Here is a 7,708-nt window from a genome sequence, read left to right on the forward strand (position 1 = left end):
TTGGTTATTATCTTGAATATTATTATAGATAAAGATAAACTGTAAACAGCAATAATGTTGAGCAAAGTAAGATCTACAAATAAGTCAATCTGACCAAAATGGTCAGTTGACCCCTTTAGGAGTTATTGCCCTTTATAGTCAATTTTTAACCATTTTTCGTAAATCTTAGTAATCTTTTAGAAAAATCTTCTCTGAAACTACTGAGCCAAATTTAACCAAACTTGGCCATAATAATCATTGGGGTATCTAATTAAAAAAATGTGTCCGGTGACCCGGCCAACCAACCAAGATGGCCGCCATGGCTAAAAATAAAACATAGGGGAAAAATGCAGTTTTTGGCTTATAACCCAAAAACCATAGCCTTTAGAGCAAATCTGACAGGAAGTAAAATTGTTGATCAGGTCACAATCTATCTGCCCTGAAATTTTCAGATGAATCGGACATTCCGTTGTTGGATTGCTGCCCCAGAAATGGTAATTTTAAGGAAATTTTGCTGTTTTTGGTTATCTTGAATATTATTATAGATACAGATAAACTGTAAACAGCAATAATGTTGAGCAAAGTAAGATCTACAAATAATTCAATCTGACCAAAATGGTCAGTTGACCACTTTAGGAGTTATTGCCCTTTATAGTCAATTTTTAACCATTTTTCGTAAATCTTAGTAATCTTTTAGAAAAATCTTCTCCTCTGAAACTACTGGGCCAAATTTAACCAAACTTAGCCATAATCATCATTGGGGTATTTAGTTTAAAAAATGTGTCCGGTAACTTGGCCAACAAACCAAGATGGCCTCCATGGCTAAAAATAGAACATGGGGGTAAAATGCAGTTTTTGGCTTATAACTCAAAAACCAAAGCATCAAGAGCAAATCTGACAGGAAGTAAAATTGTTGATCAGGTCACGATCTATCTGCCCTGGAATTTTCAGATGAATCGGATAATTGGTTGTTAAGTTGCTGCCCCTGAATTGGTAATTTTGAGGAAATTTTGCTGTTTTTTTTGTTATTATCTTGAATATTATTATAGATAGAGATAAACTGTAAACAGCAATAATGTACAGCAAAGTAAGAACTAAAAATAAGTCAGTATGACCAAAATAGTCAATTGACCCCCTAAGGAGTTATTGCCCTTCATAGTCAATTTTTAACAATTTTCTTAAAATTTGAAGATTTTCAATAACATTTTCCACAGAAAGTACTATTATAGATAGAGATAATTGTAAGCAGCAAGAATGTTTAGTAAAGTAAGATCTACAAACACATCACCATCACCAAAACACAATTTTGTCATGAATCCATCTGTGTCCATTGTTTAATATTCACATAGACCAAGGTGACCGACACAGGCTCTTTAGAGCCTCTAGTTTTTTTTTTGCAGTGCTTTAAGCTAAACAAATTACAATTATTTCACAAGAAGCAGAGTAAAGGAACATATTGGTGAAAAAAGATTGATTGATTGAATTTTGGTGTATAATGCCACTTTCAGCCCAATTTGTAATATCTTGATGGCCATTTTTTATGGGTTGAAAAAGATAAAAGTAACAGTAGATACCCACCAACTTTTCCCCCAGGGAACTGTCAATTAAGCTTTGAGTCAAACACACCTACCACAGGTTGGGTTTGAATTCTCAACCTCATTTTGACATGCTAGAGATACAATGATACTTCTTAGACCACTGCCACCAAGGCCCTTAGGTAAAAGTTAAAGTACTAAATTAGTTTTTGAAATGTGTTGTAGTTTTTACATACCGTATTATTTTTCATTTTAATTATACATGTACTATATTTTGTATTGTTGTTGAATATAGGAAGGATGTGGAGTCTCGACAGGGTCCCTCTATTTTCAAGACAAGGGGAGGTAATTCCCTTGTTATACTCCTCATACTTTAAATTTCCTAAGTGTTTATAGGGAATATAACTTTTTTTATTTAAATATTCACTTTTGTACACATTTTATTTAAATATCAGATGTATACTAGCTAAAATGACTATTATTTAGAGCTCTGTAAATAAAAAAAAATATGTAAGCAGAGCTCTATATATAGATAATAGATTTGGAGGGTTTGAGAAATAGTGGGTAACGTAACCATTGATTTGATGAGGGGAAATTTAAAAAAAAACTGATTTTGTTAAAACTGTAAAGTGCATCTGATATTTTTTTTTTTATACATGTATAATGATATTTCTGAAAGCAAATGGACAATAAAATAACGAGGACATGGACCTCCTTGGCAGTTATGATAGCAGCTCTAAGGAAGATGGTCAATTATATCTTCAACCAAGTCTGAGGCTTTACCAGGAAAAATCTGTGGTGAGTTGAAATGTTCCTCAAAATTTATAATAATATTATTATAGACTTTTAAAACTTTTTATTTATTAAAGTTTTTTGTGTAATATTGAAGATATCTGCATCATTTCATAACATTTTTTTATAACTTGTATTAAAGTCAATATTTTGAAGATATTATATAACAAATTTATAAGAAATGATACAAGGCATAATTATGCTTCTCTTCTTTATTTTAAGCCCCAGTCCCACTAGACCACGATCGTACCACGCTCACCGCGATCTAAAATAAATTTAGATCGTGGTGAGGTCGCGGTATGAGCGGCATGAAAATGTAAATTTTCGTTGCTTTCACGATGCTACTACGTCCTCTCTACGCTTCTACAAAGATCCCGCTACGATTATACCACGTTCTCACCGCGCTTATTCTGCGACCTCACTACGCTTATCAAGACCTTTCTACGCTCTTCACGTTCTCACTACGACCATACCACGAGTTATCCGATTGCAACACGATCTTACTGCGATTATTACACGTTCTTACCACGATTATACTACGTTCATAGCGCGATCTTACTACGTTCTCAGCAATAACGTCAACATCGTGTTCCATATCAATACAGTTCAATTCCTTCTATTTCTGATTAAATCGTAGATTTCTCGGAAACAATACAGTCATGCCACCAAAATCTGCCAGAACACATGGGCATGGTGGTAGGAGTTGATGTAGAGGCAGAGGGAGCAAAGTAACGAATCCTGATCAAGCAGAGATGTTTGACCGACCAATCCAACCTAAATTACAACCTATTGCTGGTCCATGAAGCTCAATGACGATATTTTAGTGAACGATAGCAGAGATGACATAGATGTATCAATATATATAGGAAGATGTGGTATGTGTGCCAATGAGACAACTCTCCATCCAAGTAACAATTTATAAAAGAAAACCATTATAGGCCACGGTAAGGCCTTCAACACGGAGCCTTGGCTCACATCAATCAGCACGTTATAAAGGACCCAAAATATTACTAGTGTTAAACCATTTAAACTGGAAAACCAACGGTCTAATCTATATAAAAACAAGAAGCATGGTTGAACCGTTAGAGCAAATGGATAATTACATTCAAACAAACAAAATCTAGGGAGCATTTTTTATATATTTTATGTGAAAATGACAATGAGAATGATTGTCGTAGTGCGAACGTAGTCAGGTCGTAAGAAGAGCGTGATGAGGACGTCAAGGGCGTGCTAGAATCGTACTATGGTCGTGAACAGCGTGGTATAGTCGTAGTGGAAGCGTAGTTGGGTCACAGTGAGAACGTGATGGTCGTAGTGAGGTCTTTATAACGTCGGTGTGCGATCGTAGCGCAGTCTCTCCGAATAGAATCACGCTTTCGCTACGCTCTCACTACGATTGTACAGCGACCTTTGCGATCTTACTACGATCTTAGTGCGCTCTCACTACGCTTCTACTACGACCTGATTTCGCCACGACCGCACCACGATTGTTTTGAACATGTTCAAAGTTGGCCACGCTCTTCACGATCTTGAAGACCTCACCACGACCGTGATACGACCTTACTGCGATCTACACGATCGCACTACGATCATCAAAATTTGCATTTTTTTCACAGATCGTAGTGCGATCGTGGCCTAGTGGGACTAGGGTATTATCTTTTAAACATTTTTTTTTTATTTCAGATTGTTGAAATTACAATGTTTTCCTTGTGTTGGGAGTAAGACATGGATATCTGATATTGTTAACATGTTGGTAGGTATTAAAGCTTTTATTTTTAATACTTTCAATAGTATTTGACATCAATAAAAAAATTTAAGGTTTGAAATACTATACAATATGATGAAATACAAGTTTATTTTTTGATAACTTAATAAAATTGAAAATGTAAATCGGGACTGTGTTGGAGAGATAAAAAAAAAAAAACCTTACAAAGGTCAAAAAACAGAACCATTAGTTTGATTTTGAATATCAATTATTTTCTTGCAGAATTTTGTTGTTATCTGAGAACTTTTAAACAATTATTATGATGTACATATTTTTTGAAAGTTGAGTATAACTGACCATGAACTTTGTTTTACAGGTTAGCATCACAAGTTTCCTTGGGGTTACTTGCTTGGGGAGTTATTAGAGCTGTTTTAAGGTAAGAATTTATTAATCAACAAACAATTTAAATTTATTTATTAATAATAATAATAATACTTTATTCCAAAAGCAAGTACAGCTTATAGGATATACATTCATTTTTTGACAAATTAATTATACATGCACCATATTAAATAAACAGACATATAATAATCAAATGTTAACTACATTGAGATACATGTTTCTAATTTTAAATGCCCCTAGATATCTATATAGCTATCCTAAATATATGTCAATGTAAAATGTTGTACCTTTACTTTAGAAGTGTATCTATATTTACTGATTTGTCTCCCTTGCCCTGAACAAGATTAGGCCTAAGACTACAATTAATTCCTCTATCAGTTCTTTATAACATTTTGTCGCATTAACAAAAATTTGGCTATTCTTTTTGTCTATTTTTTGGTGTGTGCAATGTACAGTTCAAGTCCAAAAATATATGCAATTTTCAGAAAAATTGCATGTTTACATCATACAAATTTGACCAATACACATCCATACCCCTATAGGCAAGTCAAGAGATGTTCCGAAAAGTGTAAATACTACCTTTTTGCACCTGGCCGAATCACTCTCTCCTTATCAAAATCAGTTAAAATAAAACATCCAAAAGTTTATTTCAGCTCTCTTCTTTCATTTCCACCCCAGAAAAACTAAGAAATGTATGAAAAAGGGAAAGAAAAAAAAATAAAGAAAAAATACACTACAATTAATTAAAGGGAACTTTAACGAAAAAGTGGGTTCATTAATTGTGGTCTTGGGCCAGATGTGAAGGGGAGATAATTTGATATCAAGTAAAACTTAGCTATCATAAAAAAGATGATCATGTATGATAACTGCTTTACATTCAGTCATTCATATTTTCATTACAAATTTCAAAAGAATTTATTTCTACTTTTTTATCATGGAAAAATTTTTGTTTGGATCTGAGTAAGGGTCAATAAAACAACAAATAACAAAATATTCATTAAATTTTACTTTTAAGTAAACTTACCAGCAGCTTCTGCATTCACTGTGTTAAATATTTCCAATAATTGCTCAGGTATTTGATGTCAAGTCTCATTATTGTAAAGTTTGGAAAATTTATTTTTGTGTATTGACAGATTTCAGTAAAATGAAGTAGCAAAAATAAGAAAGAGTTTTCACATTCATTGATATGTGTTTTTTTTTAAATTGAATTTTATTATATACCCTTAAGATTATTTTGATAAAATAATTGAAACTTAACTTTATTTCTTTTCAGTTGAAAGTGTAACAGTTGCTGCCTTGTATGGTAAAATCCTCAATAATCCTGCAAACAATCGAATGAACTGTCACTTTCTCTATTTGAACAATCTGTAGGCAGTAGTCTTGTAAGCAGAATGATTTTTTAACAAATTGTATTTATATTGCTGTATTGAATTACAAATTATAGAATTTTTTTTATTTATATTAATTGCATTCAATTATTGTTTTGTGATTGATAAAAAATTAAACTGAAATTATTGTTTTTTGAGGGGTCCCAAAGATATGCCATATGGTTTCTCAAAGTACCCACAAGACGTACATAGGTTTAAATATATTTTTAAGTTATGTACATTTAAGCCTTACAAGTGCTTTGTGAAATGAATTTTGTTGGTTACAATCCAAAGTAGTAGGATTTTGATGGCAGAACACTATGAAAAGAGAATATGAAACTAGTCCCCTGTTTAATATTTTAACTACTAAGTTTTTGAACCCAAATAAAAATGTTTGGGTTTTGAGTTGGTTTTTACTCCTGACTGCCTAAGAGGGGACCAGGCCAGCCCAAATGATTCCCTTTATAATCAACAATTCAAATCAGTGAACAAGGTTAAGTTTTGGTGGTCAAGTCCATATCTTAGATACTATAAGCAATAGGTCTTGTATATTTGGTGTATGGAAGGACTATAAGGTGTACATGTCCAACTGGCAGGTGTCATCTGACCTTGACCTCAACTTCATGGTTCAGTGGTTTTATTTAAGTTTTTGTGTTTTGGTCTGTTTTACTTATATTGTATGTAATAGGTCTACTATATTTGTTGTATGGAATGATTGTAAGATGTACATGTCTAGCATGCAGGTTTTATCTGACCTTGACCTCATTCATTTTCATTGTTCATTGGTCAAAGTTAAGTTTTTTTTCAAATACTATATGCAATAGGTCAACTATATTTGGTGTATGGAAGAATTGTTAGCTGTACATGTCTGCCTGGCATGGTTCATCTGACCATGACCTTATTTTCATGGTTCATTAAGGTCAATGTTTATGTTAAGTTTATATGACAATTGTAATAAAGCTTTATATTTAGGACTATCAACATACCGGTACTATTAATGATTGGTAAAGAAGGCAAGACATTTCAGCATGTGCACTCTTGTTTTTATTAGGATTATTTCTTCGAAGTAAAAAAGAGTTATAAAAGATATTAAAAAAAACATAATGCCCCTCTTCTATCGTAGGTGGGGCATAAAAATAAGTTAACTGTATTTGGTATACAGAATGATTGAAAGGTTAACGTGTTTGTCTGATGAGGTACATCTGACCTTGACCTTATTTTCATGTTTTTTGGTCTGCATTGAGTTTTCATGACAGGGTTCCAACTAATATAAGTATCAGATTATTGTAAGTTGGTTTATCTAAAATTTTCGTTATTTTCATAGGTCATTGCAATTGATAATGTTACCTGTTTTAAACCCTATTTCTTTTTAAAGACTTTCAACACAGATTTCAACTATTAGACAGATGCCAAGTGATCAAGAAGAGCTCGCTTGGCCCTTATCGCCTTGTGAGATAAAAAGTACAGATTAGAGAGTACTCACAGTTTAAGTGACAAAACAATTAATAAAAAAGTTATGTATCTTAGACAAAATATCAATTGCTACACATTCAACATCCAAAGAATTAAGTATAAAGACACCATTACCAGTCAGAGAAAAACATGACCTTGTTGCACAGCCAAAATATAGGTATCTACAGATTGTAGTACCCTGAAAGAACATATGTGTTATATTTTATATGGTTTTAATTTACTAATAAACAAGAATGTGTCCTCAGTACACAAATGCCCCACTGGCACTTTCATTTTCTATGTTCAGTGGACCGTGACATTGGGATAAAAACTCTAATTTGGCATTAAAATTAGAAAGATCATATCATAGGGAACATATGTACTAAGTTTGAAGTTGATTGGACTTCAACTTCATCAAAAACTACCTTGACCAAAAACTTTAACCTGAAGTGGGACAGACGGACGGACGAACGGAC

The 7,708-nt window shown here is 32.9% G+C and overlaps 1 long non-coding RNA gene across 1 annotated transcript; it reads left to right on the forward strand.

Annotated features, from left to right (window-relative positions):
- The first annotated feature begins 324 nt into the window (after nt 1–324).
- LOC139500714 (uncharacterized) lies at nt 325–6,251 on the forward strand. Its single transcript, XR_011658336.1, has 4 exons — nt 325–2,312; nt 3,990–4,059; nt 4,388–4,447; nt 5,687–6,251. It is a non-coding gene; the product is annotated as an uncharacterized lncRNA (long non-coding RNA).
- Nucleotides 6,252–7,708: the final 1,457 nt, after the last annotated feature.

The sequence above is a fragment of the Mytilus edulis genome, chromosome 13, assembly GCF_963676685.1.
Source record: "Mytilus edulis chromosome 13, xbMytEdul2.2, whole genome shotgun sequence".
Lineage (NCBI taxonomy): Eukaryota > Metazoa > Mollusca > Bivalvia > Mytilida > Mytilidae > Mytilus > Mytilus edulis.